We start from the raw sequence: 19,344 nt of genomic DNA on the forward strand, positions 1-19,344 counted from the left end.
TTAAGCTTCCTTTCTGCTTATTATATAAGCTATATTCATTGAAATATATATTTCTCCTAGGCTTAATACCTCTTACTTGCTGGGTAAAAATATGAAGGAGCACAATAATGAAACTCTTTTACACTTATTATTTTGCCGTCTGCTTCGCACCGGTTTTCATTGAAATACTTGTCTATGTGTGTTGTGGCTACCTATACATGCACATTTATTGCATTCTGTTGCTTGTTATGCATTTTTTACTGACATACCTTCTCTGTCTGTATGCATTGGCTAGGAATTCATTCACCTCTATCACCTCCATCGTGTTTTCTGGTTAATAGTATTCACTAAAATAGAGTGGGCAAAATTCACTTTCATAATGTTGCATGGATGGTACAGAATGCCATTTGTTAGTAAATTCATTAGGCTTCGATACTTGCCACATACCCCAGTTTTCATTAATATCTATGGATTTCTTTTTCGTTAACGTAATATGCTTGTCATGATTTTTCTTTGTCTTTCTAGAACTTATTGTATCTTCCTCCATATAAACCATACGCAATAGATCAGCTTATTCATCTATTAATTATTACTGCTATTATTATTGGTGGTGGTGTTATAACCACTTTATAGATGAGTAATCTGAAGGAATCAGATAACTTTTCCCTTTCCAAAAGCACTTAAGAAATCCACTTTCGGGTAATCATTTTGAGGTAGGATGAGAAACCAGGCTTGAAGAGGGCAAAAATGACTCTTTCAATTCACCAGTTGGACTGAGCTGTACGTCACCTCTAGGTAATAGCGTGGGAACTGCACAAGCAAAGGGAGACACTGAAGACGACAATGGTAATAGCCGTACTGTTTTCTAATGGACAAAAAAAATGCCTATATTATAAGTTCTGTTTCTCCTGCTTTCTGGCAGTATCATGCTCAGAGTGGAGTCCTGGCAAGGAAGTCAGGATACTTAGGTTCTGAAACCTGGTAATGATACTAACATAATGAGAGAACTTGAACAAGTCAACCCGACCTCTCTGAGCCTCAGTTTCCTTACTCACGAAATGAGACTGAGAACATCGAAGTTCTCTAAGGGCCTCCTAGTTCTAAAATGCTTCCAGTCTAGGAAATAGCATAGAAGTCAATACGAGTGCAGGCTGAAGGGAAAGACAGGGCAGGGAGAAGGTTGCTTCCAGCCTAGAGAACAATCTCTGAACCACACCACTTGGCTCTTCTGCCCGTCTGTGCCCAAGATTGGGAGCACAGGCAGTTAATAGAGAAGAGTGGAAAACTGCTCAGTCCTTACAGCCATCATTAACTGTCTGATTTTGGGTTTCTCAGGAAGTAGTGATAGTAGAGGTGTCCTGATAGCAAGAACCTTCAGATGATGCCGTTCCTCAAACGTAGTGAGAATTTCTCAACCTCCCTGAGTTTGTCATGACCCTCTTGTTCTTACAGAAAATTTCCAACATCCATCTCTACGTGGAACTCTAAATTCTCTGCAGCACTCTCCTCCTGTGGTGAGCAATGCAACTTCCCTAACACGAAGTGTCTGCAACTTCTCCAGAGTCTCTGCCCCTGCCGTCAGTTCGGCATCGGCTACTGGTACCCCTTTCCAGACACTCATGGGTAGTGCCTACCTTTACCAACATTCTAGCACGACTATGTTATCTGGAGTTACGGACCACAGCCAGATCTCCACTTCAGCTGCTTCCTATCCAGGTGTTCTTGAGTGGGACATCACAGCAAGCACTGAAAAGAATTCTTCTTCACTCGGAGACTTTACTCTGGCACTCACTGACCGCCACACAGCTGCCTCCTCCATGTTTCTGGCAGCCCAGTATGATAAAACTTCAGACGCCAAGAACATGGTCCCTCTACATCCATCGCTTTCTGCCAGCCTTGCTCAGGGAACACCATCTCAGATTCCAAATCAGGGGCAGAGCCGCCTGTCACTTCCCTGCCAGGAAGGAAGCCAGGTATATTACTATAACCAAGGCACACTGGGGTCTTTACTGTATGGAGAACTTGGCTCCTGCCCGCAATCCTACGGCTCGGCGTCATACACAGGAAGTCGGGCCTCTGGGCAACCAGAAATGGGAATGGGACTGAAGGAGATTCAGCCCACAAATATCCGACCACCAGCTTCCACCTCTGCAGTCTGCCACCCTGTGCCTGCTCAACGCATCACAGAAACAAGTTTTCAAGGTGAGTATAACAAACGCCAGAGAAAGTTGAAGAATGAGGTCGGCATTCAAAAATGGGGTCAAATCGACAGCTGGGAAGGGGTGTAGAGGCAGGTAGAATTTAGATCCTGAGCCTTTAATAACCACTACCTTCGCTCAGTGCCCTCTGTTTTTAGACTCTACATGAGAACACCTAGGGCTTCCCTGGTGGCGCCGTGGTTAAGAATCCGCCTGCCAATGCAATGCGGGGGACACGGGTTCGAGCCCTGGTCTGCGGAGATCCCACATGCCGTGCAGCAACTAAGCGCATGTGCCACAACGACGGAGCCTGCATTCTAGAGCCCGTGAGCCTCAGCTACCGAAGCCCACGTGCCTACAGCCCATGCTCCGCAACAAGAGAAGCCACCGCGATGAGAAGCCCGCACACCGCAACCAAGAGTAGCCCCCGCTAGCCGCCAACTAGAGAAAGCCCGTGCACAGCAATGAGAGACCCAGTGCAGCCAAAAAAATAAATACGCAGAATAAATAAGTTCAAACAGTAAATAAATACATAAACATAAATTACAAAAAGAAGAACACCTAATGCAGGTGGGAAGGTGGGAGGGCCACTGTAGAGGTCATCTATGCTACATGTACAAGAACCCCGAGAGCACACCAATCGGTACCACACTTTTCACTGCTGTAGCCGATCGTTCCCCCTGTACTGCCACACTGCAGCACTCCCTTCCCTCATCTACTGCTATAGTCTCTTTGGAAGGTGTTTCAGAACTCTTGTTATGAGAGTGCCAGTTGAACTGTCCTCACTTCCTTCATTTATACCAGGATTGAAGACCTTGTGGTCCGAGATCCTGTCCAGAGAGCAAGCAGGCTAAGACTCTGTCTTTGCTGCTGTATTTCATCAGAAAGGGCTCTACCCCCTCTCCTAGTTCATGGTGTGACGTGTTCTTGGCCTCTCGGGAGAGTGGGGAGAATGGAAAGGACCCTATATGAGAATATGCTAGGCTCTGTAAAACATTTCAGGTTTTTAAAAATAAGACTCATTTTGTATTGGACTTATAACAGTCCTATGAAATACAAAGCGAGCCGAGAATCAGCGACAGGAAAGGCTCACCAGTAAGAATTACAACAGTCACCGCTTACCTCGTAGCATAGGGCACTGTCCATGATCCTTAAGAAGAGTTAGTAGAAATGCCTTGCCCATCTTGCCCCTGAACCCCTTGAAAGGTACACGACTGCTGTGTTGGTGTTTAGGGGGAGCATCTCACTTACCAGGGACTGACTTCTCCCTTGATCCCTTTGTAGGGATGGAGACCTCCCCCCTGGTGATGAAAAATTCCCTGGGATTGCAACCTCCAAGCCAGACGTTTTGTGTGACACAAAGTCAAGAACTCCCCAAGTCCTGCAGTAGCAGAAACAGCCACATACTTGAGAGTAACCCACCATCTGAACTTGGGGACATTTCAGTGACAGCTCCAGTCCAGAGTGCCAGGCGTCTCCTGGCCCTGCCTCCAGCTCCAAGCCAGGGACAAATAGAGAGTAAGCACGTGGATGATATCAAAACCAAGCTTTCAAAGCCTCTGGATGCCTACCAGATCCCAACAGAGAACCAAGATCCTCCACTACTCCCTTTAGGAATCCCTGATATTCACCAGCCGCTGGCCTGCACCGATCCCCTCAGCCAAGAGGAGCAGCCTGGTTCTGAAAATGCTGATCTGGGAGAGAACAGCCGGAGTCGTCAGGACCTAGGGACACTTGAAAATGGGACTGAACCTAGCAGTGGTCTTGCAGACATTACTACACTGGCGGAGGATATTCACCTTCCCCAGCTCTTTAATCCTTTGAAAGAGCTTGATCAATCCCAAGGTCCCAACGTGATCAAAGCTAAAGACACCAGAGCCATTAAGGTGAATCAGGTGCAGGAAAAGCCAAGTGTCATAAAGGTTCCCTCTGATCAACCCAGGAAGAACAAACAGAAAGCCTCTGAGCCTATCAGTGGCGCTCCCAAGGCCAAAATCCAGCCAAAGAATCCAGAGTGCCTGTTAGGGGGAGAAGTGGTTACCTGCCACGCTGCAGTCAGTGACAGGGCTCCTGTGAACACGGCCAAGCACTCTCAAGGCAAACCTCAGAAAGCTGCATCCAGAAAGATCAGCAAAACTAAGAGCCACGGGCAGGAAAAGACCAAAAGGACCAGAGGGAGAAACAAGGCTGAAGAGAACAAGCAGTCAGGGAACAAAGTCAAGGCAGAAGAGAAGCCAGCAATCCCCCACACGAAGCGAAAGGAACACCAAACTGAGCTTCTCCAACAGAGCTTTCAAAAGCCTCGAACCTCCCTTGGCGTGCGCATGCTGGAGTCTGTGAAGGTTCTTCATGCGCTGGGGAAGAAGAATGAGACGAAAACTGGGCTCTCTTCCTGTCGGCTCTTGGGAAAGTCAAGCAACCCCAAAGACCCCCAGCCACCCCCAGCTATCCAGCCATGGCGGCATACCCCACGTGAGGGGAAGGGTCCTGAGAAAACGCAAGTCCAAGCCCAGAAACCAGACAGCAGTGCTGAAACAGAGTGTCCATCTCCAGCCCAGTATGAGCGGCCTCCTCCTGGGAAGGTCAAGTTGATACCTCTGCCTTTTTCTGCCTGGGACAAGCCTCAAGCTCGACCCGCTCCTCGGAGGCCACAGTCTCTGGCCTCACATCGGCCTGCTGGGGCTTACCGTGCCCAGCCTGGTTCTACTGACTCAGCTCAACCTGCTGCAGTCAATTCATCCCAGCCAGCTCCTGCCTCTTTGCCAGGCCCCGCCAAACCAGCTCAGCCAACTGTGACCAACCCAACCCAACCGGCTTGGACCAACCACACCCAGCCTCGTGTCCCTCAGTCTGCTGCTCCTAGGCCTGCACCCTCCAAAACTTCATCTGGCCCTCCTCTCCAGCGGGAGCCTGTTCCCCCTGCTGTGACTAAGCGCCAGTCCCCATCCAAGCTCCAAACCCAATTTCTACTCCAAGACTTCAGCAAGCAACGAGTTCCATGGAGGGAACCCAACGTGCCTGAGCCAGTCATGTCAAAGCCCATCGAACAAGAGCAGAGGCCAGAGCGAGAGGCCATGAAGAGGCGGGCTCAACAACAACGGGAGAATGCTGCCAGATACACCTCTTCGGGCAAGCTGCAATTTTTCACCGAGAGGGAAAACGAAATGGAAATTGCCGACTACTACGGATACGTCAAGTGAGAGCTGCTAGGATTCTTGGTGCCACCTTGGCTACCAGCTGTTCTTCCATACACAGGTAAGACAGGTATAGAACTGAATAAGTAAATGGAATACAATTAATAGACGAGTAACAAACCTTTCGAATTTTCAGATGCTGCTAACTGGGGCGTGAGAAAGGAAGGACTGAAAGTTGGATGGGAGAATGAAGGAAAGGGGTAAAAACTGAGCAAAGAGGAAGGAACTTGGCCCAGGGCTAGGAAGGCCAAAAGAGACGTATGGATTTAGGAAAGGAAGCAGGAGTGAGGATGAAATGGCAGAAGTAAAAAGCAGGGTCAGAGGTCTGGGTTGAAAGAACACAATTGGAGTAGAGTTGAAGGTGACAGAAGAGGAGTCTAGGTTTACTAGGAGAAATAGAAAAAGTCTCTCGGGGACGCTGGCCTTAAGTCTCACAACCACCAGATAGGTATTTCAGAAAACAAGAGGTTCAGGACACATCTCTGAAAGGTCTGAGTCGCCTTATTCAGGTGTGACTGTAGTGGGGGAATAGGGAAATCTACCAGAGAAGTGGCTAGGGCTCAGAGTTATCCTAGGGGCAGCTGACGACAGGGGCAGAGCCAAGGAAACTGCTGCATCAGGAGGCCCACGAATAGGGCCTGGTATGTAAATCACGATGTACTCAACACCTAAGCACGAGGGGAGCGAATGCGCTCTTCAGTTAACCTTGGCAAAGACAGGCAAGGCCGGTATTCCTGTGCCACTTCACTTACAGAGGTGCAGCAAAGGGCTGAGGTCACATCCCATGTGGAGGTACAAGGACTCAATTTGAGGCCCAAATGCCTCTGAAGTCCTCTGTATTTGCAGATGCCCGTAGGCGGCCAACCTGGCTTTCAGAGCACAGCATCCTGAGGTTACTGGTGGACGAGATCAAACTTCTGCACGCGCCTAAATATTAACTTGAGGGGCTTCCTCCATTGAGCAGGGCACGTGCCGCCTTTTGTAAACATCACCATCTACTGAAACGCATGAGAAAAAATCCGACGGAAGCGTCCACTCTCACGGGTGAGAGTGGTGGGGGCACGCGCACTGGGCAGCAGCTCCAACAGCCACAGGACGCAGGCGCCCAGGGGTTCAGAGGCTCCCTGGGAGGCCTCGTGGGGCAGCTCGAGGGAGTGACGATGGGAGAGAGCGGCAGGGCTGGGCGTGAAAAGGAATGCAGTGGGGAGAAGGGAGAGATGGAGACAGTGGATAGTGACTATGGGAAAATGGGCAATTTTCATTTTCAAAATTATTTTTTTGAGATGTCATTCACATGCCATAAAATTCACCTTCTGAAACTGCAAATTCAGTGTCATTTAGTACATCCACAAGCCTATGCAACCATCACCGGCATCTAACCCATCACGTTTTCATCACCCCAAAAAGAAGCCCCCTTAAGCATGAGCAGGCACTCTTCATCCCCTCTTCCTTCAGCCCTGGCAACCATTAATTTGCTTTCTGTTGCTATGGTTTTGCCTTTTCTGGACATTTCATGAAATAATACAAATGAATGTGACCGCTGTCTCTGGCTTCTTTCACTTAGCATAATGTTTTCAAGTTCGTCCATGTTGTAGCATGTGTTAGTACTTCATTCCTTTTTATGGCTGTATAATATTTCACATATCCACCACATTTAAAAAATCCATTCATCCACTGATGGGCATTTGGGTTTTTTTCACTAATAATGTCCATTTTTTGAGAGTTTATTCTGTGCCAGGCAGCACCAGGCTGAGTTACTGACCTTACTTCACAGATTAAGAGGCTTGGAGAGTGTGAAGAGTTTGCCCTAGATTAAGAGCTAGCAATTGGGGGAACTGGGGTTTGAACTCAGGCAAACTTCAGAGGTAATAGATTCACATGACAGAACACTAGAAAAGGTACACAAGGGTATTCAATGAAAAGTGACCCTTTTCCCCACATTCCCCAGCCACACATTTCCCTCCTCAGAGACATCTGCTTTGGCCGTGCTGTGGATCCTTCCAGAGAAATATTTATACCCCAACATTTATGTATCACAACTTATTGACTAATCTGTCCCACTGATTTGAAATGTCACTTTTATGGTATAACAGATTCTTATACGTATATATATATATATATATATATATATTTTAATGTATTTATTTATTTATTTTTGGCTGCTTTGGGTCTTTGTTGCTGTGCGCAGGCTTTCTCTAGTTGCGGCAAGCGGGCTTCTCATTGCGGTGGCTCCTCGTGTTGCCGAGCACGGGCTCTAGGCGCGTGGGCTTCAGTAGTTGTGGCACACAGGCTCAGTAGTTGTGTCTCACGGGCTTAGCTTCTCCATGGCATGTGGGATCTTCCTGGGCCAGGGATCGAACCCATATCCCCTGCATTGGCAGGAGGATTTTTAACCACTGCACCACCAGGAAAGCCCCTTATACGTATTTATATTTCTCTTTTCAGAGCTGTCCTGACTCTTTCTTGCCTATCTGTTATGTTTGCCATTTCTCTAAAATTCTTTTTATCTTCTTTTTGATTTAAAAAATTTTTTTCCTCTTCTTGTTTGTTTCTCTTAAGGCATTATCCATTATGTTCATTCACTCGTATTATTTTATTTAATTTATTTAATTAATTAACTTATTTATTTTTGGAGGTGTCGGGTATTAGTTGCAGCACGTGGGCTCTTTGTTGCAGTGCGTGGGCTCTTCCTTGTGGCTCGTGGGCTCTCCAGTTGTGGCGCGTGGGCTCCAGAGTACGTGGGCTCAGTAGTTGCGGCGTGCGGGCTTAGTTGCCCTGCAGCATGTGGGATCTCAGTTCCCCAACCAGGGACCGAACCTGCATCCCCTGCACTGCAAGGTGGATTCTTAACCACTGGACAACCAGGGAAGTCCCCACTCTTGTATTATTTTAAATTTAGTCCTCATTTCTGAAACTTTTTTCTTTTATTTTGAATTCTGTCTTGAGTTCTATCATCTTACCTAATTCTGGTTTATGCTGTTCTTTCATCTTTTTTTTATTATGGTAAAATATACATAAAACAAAATTTATTATTTCAACCATTTTCAAGTATACAATTCAGTGACATTAAATACATTCACAATGCTGTGCAACCATCACCACTGTGCAAATTCAAAATAATTATGTCAAAAGATTGAGCAGGACATCAGAAAGATGGAGGCAGCAGCATAGCTTCTGAATCTCTCCAAACCCTTTCATGGAAGAAGATCAACTAAAACCAAACACCCATAGGTGGCATTTATCAGCATTTACCATTTCCAGAACTTTTCCACCATCCCAAACAGAGACTCTATAGCCACTAAACAATAACTTCCCATTCCCTCCTCGATCCATGTTCTTTCATCTTTCGCATTGTTTTTCCTAACATCTTTTAGCCCACTTTGAAATAATAGGTTACAGTTTTGATCTGTTTTGTGGACCTGTCTTTTCCAACTTGATTTTATTGTCTGAAGACATGCTATTCTGCTCCTTATTCTCTTTTTTCTTACACTACCTCTGTACGGGATTTGATCCCAATCCTTTTCTGTTACTGATTTTTGGATGAAAAAAGTTTTACAGCACTTTGAAAAGGTGGTGCGAGGCCATGTGGAAACATGCTCTTCATGGCTGTTTCATCAATGCTTCACTTATACTGCTTTGGAATAACTGTTTTCCAGGAGGCATAAACCAGTGGGCTTTACCATTGGACAGAGTGCAGAGAAAGGACCCCACGAAAGCTGATCACCTTAGCAGAAATGACTTAGTTATGATTTCACCCAAGATTGGTCACAAACCAGCCTGGGAAACTCAAGGCACCAGAGACAAGGCATAATGCCATCTTTCCTTCTCTCTGCCTCAGCTCTCAAGGATTGGTCACCTCCATGTTATTAGTAACTATTATTTGGTTTCTGTTCATAATTACTATCAGGAGACACAGCACTTAGGGGCCTAATTACACTGCCCAGCTACGCACCATTCTTCTTCATCTTGGCTTCCTGTCCACCAGCAGGAACCTGATTTAGTTTTGTTCTCCCTTCACCACAGCCCAGTAATTTTTGTGCATGACTCTCAGTCTCACCAGAATCTGTATCTCTCACTCTGCCCCAACATTCCACCCCATCACTCGCTCCCTGAAGTGTACTCTAGAAATTTCGGTCAACTGGATATTTTACCACTGTTCACCATCTCTTATGAAACCAGAAGACGAGCAGCTTTCTTATGGAATGACGGAGAACTTGTAAAGATAAAACACCAGTCTGCAGGAGAAAGGGAAGAAGAGAATGATGGAAATCGTTTCTGCAAAACTAGTTTTACATTACGTTTTGTTTGTTCCTGGTAAAGAAACTGAAATCTTCTAAACATTAAAAAAAAAATCTAAACCACTAAAGTCAATAATACAGGAATATAACTTTTGAAAAAAAGTTCTTTGGCTGCGCAGCATGTGGGATCTTAGCTCCCCAACCAGGGGTTGAACCCACGCCTGCTGCATTGGAAGCGCAGAGTCTTCACCACTGGACCACCAGGGAAGTCCCAGGAATATCACTTTTAAAGGAGAAGTTATAAACCCCTTGGTTCTATGAACTGGAGATTTTTAGTAAGAAGTCATGTATTTTAAATGACTTGGAGCTTTAAAGGAAGGAAGGAAGGAAGGGAGGAAGGAAAGAAGGAAGGAAGAAAAAGGGACTTCCTTGGTGGGGCAGTGGATATAATATCAAAAGTAAATTAATTAATTAAATAAATTTAAAAAAGAAAAAAAAATGCTGAAATCCACTGACTAATTATTCAGGCTATTATATCTTGCTATTTCCAGATACATCCCTTTATAAACTTTTGGTAAAAGGTTATCGTATGTCAGAACAAATGAATTACAGACTTTTCTATTTTTCCAAAATTTGAGAAATTCCCTTACATTTCTCCCTTCAAATTTTATAACAAGGGAAAAGTAGTGACAACCCTTATACTTACATTCAATTGCATCATCTGGCCACATGCCTTCTACATCAATCAAATATCTACAAAACAACAAAATTCGAGTCATTTGTAAATAAAAAGGAAAGAAAATCAAGTTTTTGCAAAAAAAGGTCCAATTGTGCTTTACAAATACAGATAGAAAAATCCTAAGAAAATATCAGCATATCTAATCAATAATTATTAAAGCATGATATATACCATGACTACAAAAAGGCTTTATTCCGGAGTTTCCCTGGTGGCGCAGTGTTGAGAATCTGCCTGCCAATGCACGGGACACGGATTCGAGCTCTGGTCTGGGAAGATCGCACATGCCCCGGAGCGACTGGGTCCGTGAGCCACAACTACTGAGCCTGCGCGTCTGGAGCCCGTGCTCTGCAACAAGAGAGGCCGCGATAGTGAGAGGCCCGCCCACCGCGATGAACAGTGGCCCCCGCTTGCCGCAACTAGGGAAAGCGCTCGCATAGAAACAAAGACCCAACACAGCCAAAAAAAAAAACAAACAAACAAAAAAAAAACAGGCTTTATTCCAAGGACCAAGGATGCAAGGATAACGCAACTTTAGAAAATCTATTAATATAGTTATTTACATTAATACAACAATTTAATCAATAAATGAAAGAGAATAAAATACAGGACCAAACTGGCAGATGTTAAAAAGTTATCTGATAACATACAACGGTCAGTTTCGGTCAAAATGCTTTGTACACTAAAAACAGGAGACTTAATATGACAAGAGTATTCATCAAGAACCAACAAATAACAAAAGACAAATTAGGACAAATATTAACATCATATCTAAAAAACCCTATCTAACCAACCATAGGAGCCAGAAACTTAGGAATCACCATCACTGACAGCTATTTCTCCCTCACCCTCATCCTCAACCCACCACCAGTGCTGACAATGATACTGCCTACATACCTCTAGAATCTGTCCACATCTTTCCACCAAAATGACCACCATACCCTGGTCCAAGCCACCATTATGCCCAATTTCTACACAAGTCTCCTAACTTGCTTCCTCGCTTCCACTCTTTCTCCCTGCAGTGTATTCTCCACTCGGTAGCAAAACGATAGGTTGAAAATGCAATTGGGTATGTTCCACACACTCACCTTCAACAAAAATAGTTCAATGGTTTTCTATTACTCTTCAAGTCTGAAACCTTAAACATAAGCCTGCACGATCGAGCTCCTACCCACACTTGCAGCTCCATTATGATGACATGCTCCCCCAACGGCCCCACCTTCCTGGCCAGTTCCTCCAACACAGCATATGCTTTCCTCTTAGAGGGTCTTTTGCTATTCCTTATGCTCAGAAATCTCTCCCCAACGTCCCTATCTGGTTAATACCTACTCATCCTTCAGATATCAGCTGAAACATCCCTAAACCTTCTCTAATCTCCATGATGAGATCAAATCCTCCCTAAAATATGCTCTCATGGTACCATGTCCCTCTCCTTGGCACCTGTCAGAGTTGTAATTCTACATGCAGAGTGTGATTCTTGAATAGCTATTCCCTCTCTGGACTGCTAGAATTCACAAAGGGCAGGCAGGTCAAGTCTCCTCACTCACAAAATTTCTCAAGTCTTTTTGCTAGCACCCAGCACAGTGCTTAAACATAACAGATGCTCAATACGTGTTTCCTGCATGAACAACCATACATTGGTACAGTGTAGCAACACCCACAAAAAGCATAAGGGCATAAACTCCTTGATGCAGAAGTCCCATTCTGAGTGAAGTTAACTGAGACAAAGCATATATATTCAAAGATGTTCACACAGGAATGTTCATTACTTTGATGTTTTATAATATCAAAAACTTCTGACTTGTACATGTTCATCAGTAAGCAAAGGAACAATGCAGCCTTAAAAAAAAAAATAAACCGATCAACAAAGGATTAATCTCCAAAATATATCAATAGGTCATGCAGCTCACTATTAAAAACACAAACAACCCAATCAAAAAATGGGCAGAAGACCTAAATAGACATTTCTCCAAAGAAGACATACAGATGGCCAAGAAGCACACGAAAAGCTGCTCAACATCACTAATTATTAAAGAAATGCAAATCAAAACTACAATGAGGTATCACCTCACACCGCTTAGAATGGGCATCATCAGAAAATCTACAAACAGCAAATGCTGGAGAGGATGTGAGGAAAGGGAACCCTCTTGCACTGCTGGTGGGAATGTAAACTGATACAGCCACTATGGAGAACAGTATGCAGGTTCCTTAAAAACTAAAAATAGAATTACCATATGACCCAGTAATCCCACTACTGGGCATATACCCAGAGAAAACCATAATTCAAAAAGACATATGCACCCCAATGTTCACTGCAGCACTATTCACAATAGCTAGGTCACGGAAGCAACCTAAACGCCCATCGACAGGTGCACGGACAAAGAAGATGTGGTACGCATATACAATGGAATATTACTCAGCGATAAAAAAGAACGAACTTGGGTCATTTGTAGAGACGTGGATGGACCTCGAGACTGTCATACAAAGTGAAGTCAGTCAGAAAGAGAAAAACAAATATTATATATTAATGCATATATGTGGAATCTAGAAAAGTGGTACAGAAGAACCGGTTTGCAAGGCAGAAATAGAGACACAGATGTAGAGAACAAACGTATGGACATCAAGGGGGGAAAGCGGGGCAGGGCGGGGGTCGGTGGTGGTGAGATGAATTGGGAGATTGGGATTGACATATATACACTAATATGTATAAAATAGATAACTAATAAGAACCTGCTGTATAAAAAATAAATAAATTTTTTAAATTCAAAAATAAATAAATAAATAAACTAATTAAAAAAAAAAAAAAAAAAAAAAGAATGAGGTTGGGAGACTGTCAAAACAGCACACAGATCACACACTCAAGCCCCGGAAGATGGGGAACTGCCTTAAGTCCCCCACTTCGGATGACATCTCCCTGCCTCACAAGTCTCAATCCGACTGGGCTAGCTTTGGCAAGGGGACGGAGCTGGATCAGGAGCTGCTGCTGCCATATCTGGATCAAGTTCCAGTTTTGGTCTCTCATCCAACACCTAGTCAGACTCGCCTAGCACCTCAGCTGAGAGGAGCAAATTAGGATAGCTCAAAGAATAGGCCTCATACAGGATCAGCCTGAAGGAGTTTATGACCCTGGAAGAAATGGATCAGAAAAAAGGATCCGGGGGACTTCCCTGGTGGTGCAGCGGCTAAAGACTCCACACTCCCAACGCAGGGGGCCCGGGTTCGTTCCCCGGTCAGGGAACTAGATCCCACATGCATGCCGCAACTAAGAGTTTGCATGCCACAACTAAGGAGCCCACCGACTGCAATTAAGACCCGGCGCAACCAAATAAATGAATAAATAAAATAAAACAAATATTTAAAAAAAAGATCGGGGAGTGTGTGATCTGTATGATGCACTTTGTTTATGAGAACCCAATTTGATTTCTGCTGTGTATGCAGATCACCTGGGCTGTACAGATGACTGGCTGATGAGATCCTTCACGTGCCCCTCCTGCATGGAGACAGTTGATGCAGCACTGCTTTTGTCCTACGAGACTAACTGAGCCAGTGTCTCTCACCTGACTTCAAGTGAACCATCATTTTTGGTGGTTTTGATCTTTTGTGGTTGAGCCCAAAGAGCCAGGGATTAGGAATTAAGATCATGCATGAAAGTTTCCTAAAAATTCCTGAACGGCTGCAGATGTTGGGGAAAAGCACGTGATATTTTAGAAATTTAGGGGGAAAAAGGAGGATGGTATTTTTATGTAAAGCCTTCACCCAGTGTTGAAAAATATAATTGTTATTTAGATCTTGTTATTCCTCCAGTACATAGGAATTGTGTAAAGTGTTACAGCAGCTGTATATGTTTCAACTGTGTGCCAAAGATTAGGATAAAGATAGTGGTTGTTTTTCCTAAGTGAGATAACTTTCTTCTTCCCCCTACCCAAATTCTTTTCTGAAGTTGCTGGCATTTGGGTCAAGGTTTTATGAAAAGCCACATTTTAGAACACTGGCACAAAAAAAGGAGTTTTAAGCTGGTTTGCATAGTTCTTTTTTTGTTTTAGAATAAACATAGAGCACTTATATTTTTTACTTTATAGGAACTCCACAAGTTAAGGTCCCATTGTTCTTTTGCTGTGATTCTTGTTACTACTGACGTTGCTGTTTTCTGTCTTTGCTGGTTCTTTCTAATCTACCATTTGTCATTATTGGCATATGATCATCTCAGGGTCACAAGATGGCTGCTGTAAAACCAAATATCATATTCTCACAAAACAAGGAGGAAGCAGAAAAAGAGCCCAAATGGTCATTTTCCTAATGCCTATTTATCTTTTCTCAGAGAAAAATATCATTCTCATAAGCACAATAACAGCCTTCCCTTAATTACTCATTTGCCAAAACAGACTGATATGACCATTCATAAGACAATTCATGGCAAAGAGGGATATGATAATGATTGTCTTAGCCTAACAAGGATTTATCCACTCAAGCTGAATGCTTCACTCCTCAAAAAAGTCATAAAGTTCTATGAGCAAGGAAGAACTACTAAGTGACTGTTAAGTAAACCATCAGAATTGTTTGTCCAAGACCATACGATTCTTTCTTTCCACTGGAAATGGAATTCATTGCCTTAGGTCTTTTTCAATAGTGTACTATTACTGTTGGGGCTGGCTCTGTGCTTGAAAACCAGCTGAAAACCAGTTATAACCTGTTACAAGTGCTATATCTGTTTGCAGTTAAGAAATGCAGAATTCAAAGTGATCTCCTAGCTTGTAAGCCAACTGAGATTCACTGTCCCTCTTCTATAAAAAAAAATGAGCTAATGTGTCCAGAAACTAACTCTAGTAAAGTGGGGTTTAACATTACCCTTTCTTATGAGTTTCGTCAAATTATTTTGGTTGTTAACATGGTGATAATTAAAAGTCAAGGTAAATTTTAAATATTAAGAATTCTGATGTATTGAGCTTGAATTATGCCACCATGCTTATGTAAAAATGAAAGTGGCACCATGGTTACACTGAGAAAAGTTTCTCAGTTGTAACCATTTTGATTTCTTCTTTCCTGTGACCTCCTTCCCTGTTGTCTTGAAGCACAGCAAAAGGATACTGCATGTCTTCTTACTGTAGTGCTGAGGTTACTGAAGTTATATAAAACACATCTCAGTCTCTTGTTTCTTGGAAGGAAAGTCCTGCTAGTTGACTGACAATTCTAAGCAGGGAGAATTAAGAGAAATGTGTTTCATGTTTTGCACACAAGTGAAGAATTTGTATAATCACGACTTCACAGCTGTGATCTCAAAAAAGAAGGAATTTCTCTCTTTCTATTTTTCTTGCAATTAACGTAAGAACACTCTAAATCTCTAAGCTTCTGAAGCGTTAGTAGAGATGGTCTAGTAAAGATGTAGTTGTAATGTTTTACCCATTTAGCATGTGTTTATTTTTCCTTATGTACTCCAAGGTGACATATTTGTTCAGCTCAGTGATCTTACAGCTAAAACAATCATTCATTAGTAAAAGGAGAAGCAATCTCAACCTAACAAATCAGAAGTGTTTCTTATTATTTTATACTGAGTTGAATATTTGACTCTTAACACTTTTTGCTACATACAAAACACAAGTCTCTTGAAGGGTTCCTCATAAGTGCATTATACAAGGATTTAGTATGTCCTAAGCACTTAAAGATTTGACATTCAACTGTAGTAGTATCCATGTTGGTTACTTTTCTTACGAGCCCCATGATGAGTTGGAGAAACACTGAAAGAATTAAGAGTATCAGGTTCTATTAAATTGTTACATGTATCTTGCTTAAGTTTGTGCTCATTTATTTATATCCAACTACATAAAGCAAATTTGGAGGAAAAAAAAGAATAATAAATAAATAAGAATGAGGTCTCCAAATATTGTCAGACGAAGATGTCCTCCATATATTAAATTATAAACCAGAATGTCTAAAACACTATACCATTAAATCACAGGTACAGTCAGTTCTGTATATCCAACGGTTCCATAACCTGCAGATATGGAAGCCCGACTGTACTACACCATTTTACATACGGGACTTGAGCATCCGAGGATTTTCGGATCCATGGGGAGTCCTAAAACCAATCCCCCTGCAGATACCAAGGGACCATTGTATATGCTTATATCTGCATTTTTTACGTCTGAAAAAATATGTGCTAAATTATTACTGGTGGTAACATCTGAGTAGGGGGCAAAATTGCCTTCCACTTCATACACTTCTCTGACTGCATTTTTTGCATTCAGCTTACATTAGCTTACATTACTATTGTAAACAGAACAATTTAAACATGCTCTGCCTCTTGGGGTTGGCAACTCACCTGCACATGAGGTAGCCAGTCCTGTTGAAACCATGGGTACAGTGGACACCAAGAAGTCTGTCTAGAAAACAGGGAATATGGAATTAAGTAAGCGAAGTAGATACACTAAAAACGAGTTATACAATTTTCTGAAGAGTAGCCTTTATTAGTTACCACAACACTACCACTATCCTGAAAAGGAAAAACTCTGAAGAAAAGAGTGTTTTTGCAGGAACGTACTATAAAGAATTAACTACTATACCGTCAAAATTCATTGTCTCTGGGAAATTTTGCATAGCCTCCAATCAGATGCAATAGTGTGGACTGGAGAATGCCCATCAGGAACTGATCTGACTATAGAAAAAGGGAGTGGAAAAAAAAAACAGGCTATCAGAAGAACAGAATTTGTTTTTGAGTGAAACAAATGGAATGCCTTCACTTTTAATGCTCAATATTAAAAAGAACAAACGGTTTCTGAAGGGCTCTTGGGGTCCCCAAAGCACTTCCATTCCTTCTCTCCTTCACTGCTCCTCACACGCCACGGGTCTATGTGCCTGGGGAGTTCTCGGGTTAAGTAGCACCGTTCTTATTTCACAATGAAAAAGTAAGGCTTGAGAACGTAAGCCCAAGCTGCAGAGCAGGCAAACAGAAAAAAGACTAGAATCGAGTCTCAGATTTTTCCAACGATGCCACAGTATTTTGTGGTCCAGGACTTAAAAAAAATTATATGAGAGAGTAAATAAAAAACAACAACATGTAGCTGATCTCTGCAAAAGCTATGTCTGTGACTAGGTGGTGTCTGGCATTCGTCATCTCCTGCCTGGAATACTACCGCCCTACAATTCTAACAATCTCTTCTATTTCAACTGATCCTCCACATGGAAGATGTTCTCTCTCTAAAATATAAACTTGGCTGGATTGCTCTGTTGCTTAAAAATCTGTTGTAGCAATGCAACTTCCCTAACACGAAGCGTCTGCAACTTCTCCAGAGTCTCTGCCCCTGCCGTCAGTTCGGCATCGGCTACTGGTACCCCTTTCCAGACACTCATGGGTAGTGCCTACCTTTACCAACATTCTAGCACGACTATGTTATCTGGAGTTACGGACCACAGCCAGATCTCCACTTCAGCTGCTTCCTATCCAGGTGTTCTTGAGTGGGACATCACAGCAAGCACTGAAAAGAATTCTTCTTCACTCGGAGACTTTACTCTGGCACTCACTGACCGCCACACAGCTGCCTCCTCCATGTTTCTGGCAGCCCAGTATGATAAAACTTCAGACGCCAAGAACATGGTCCCTCTACATCCATCGCTTTCTGCCAGCCTTGCTCAGGGAACACCATCTCAGATTCCAAATCAGGGGCAGAGCCGCCTGTCACTTCCCTGCCAGGAAGGAAGCCAGGTATATTACTATAACCAAGGCACACTGGGGTCTTTACTGTATGGAGAACTTGGCTCCTGCCCGCAATCCTACGGCTCGGCGTCATACACAGGAAGTCGGGCCTCTGGGCAACCAGAAATGGGAATGGGACTGAAGGAGATTCAGCCCACAAATATCCGACCACCAGCTTCCACCTCTGCAGTCTGCCACCCTGTGCCTGCTCAACGCATCACAGAAACAAGTTTTCAAGGTGAGTATAACAAACGCCAGAGAAAGTTGAAGAATGAGGTCGGCATTCAAAAATGGGGTCAAATCGACAGCTGGGAAGGGGTGTAGAGGCAGGTAGAATTTAGATCCTGAGCCTTTAATAACCACTACCTTCGCTCAGTGCCCTCTGTTTTTAGACTCTACATGAGAACACCTAGGGCTTCCCTGGTGGCGCCGTGGTTAAGAATCCGCCTGCCAATGCAATGCGGGGGACACGGGTTCGAGCCCTGGTCTGCGGAGATCCCACATGCCGTGCAGCAACTAAGCGCATGTGCCACAACGACGGAGCCTGCATTCTAGAGCCCGTGAGCCTCAGCTACCGAAGCCCACGTGCCTACAGCCCATGCTCCGCAACAAGAGAAGCCACCGCGATGAGAAGCCCGCACACCGCAACCAAGAGTAGCCCCCGCTAGCCGCCAACTAGAGAAAGCCCGTGCACAGCAATGAGAGACCCAGTGCAGCCAAAAAAATAAATACGCAGAATAAATAAGTTCAAACAGTAAATAAATACATAAACATAAATTACAAAAAGAAGAACACCTAATGCAGGTGGGAAGGTGGGAGGGCCACTGTAGAGGTCATCTATGCTACATGTACAAGAACCCCGAGAGCACACCAATCGGTACCACACTTTTCACTGCTGTAGCCGATCGTTCCCCCTGTACTGCCACACTGTAGCACTCCCTTCCCTCATCTACTGCTATAGTCTCTTTGGAAGGTGTTTCAGAACTCTTGTTATGAGAGTGCCAGTTGAACTGTCCTCACTTCCTTCATTTATACCAGGATTGAAGACCTTGTGGTCCGAGATCCTGTCCAGAGAGCAAGCAGGCTAAGACTCTGTCTTTGCTGATGTATTTCATCAGAAAGGGCTCTACCCCCTCTCCTAGTTCATGGTGTGACGTGTTCTTGGCCTCTCGGGAGAGTGGGGAGAATGGAAAGGACCCTATATGAGAATATGCTAGGCTCTGTAAAACATTTCAGGTTTTTAAAAATAAGACTCATTTTGTATTGGACTTATAACAGTCCTATGAAATACAAAGCGAGCCGAGAATCAGTG

The 19,344-nt window shown here is 43.8% G+C and overlaps 1 long non-coding RNA gene and 1 pseudogene across 1 annotated transcript; one reads left to right on the top strand and one right to left on the bottom strand.

Annotated features, from left to right (window-relative positions):
- Positions 1-8,382: 8,382 nt before the first annotated feature.
- LOC132376863 (uncharacterized) lies at positions 8,383-17,702 on the bottom strand. The gene is made up of 4 exons (XR_009506446.1): positions 16,903-17,702; positions 16,662-16,722; positions 10,316-10,362; positions 8,383-9,606 (listed from the first exon to the last, which is right to left on the bottom strand). It is a non-coding gene; the product is annotated as an uncharacterized LOC132376863 (long non-coding RNA).
- Positions 13,179-13,896, top strand: LOC132376862 (RING finger protein 11-like; annotated as a pseudogene).
- Positions 17,703-19,344: the final 1,642 nt, after the last annotated feature.

Source organism: Balaenoptera ricei, chromosome 13 (assembly GCF_028023285.1).
Source record: "Balaenoptera ricei isolate mBalRic1 chromosome 13, mBalRic1.hap2, whole genome shotgun sequence".
NCBI lineage: Eukaryota > Metazoa > Chordata > Mammalia > Artiodactyla > Balaenopteridae > Balaenoptera > Balaenoptera ricei.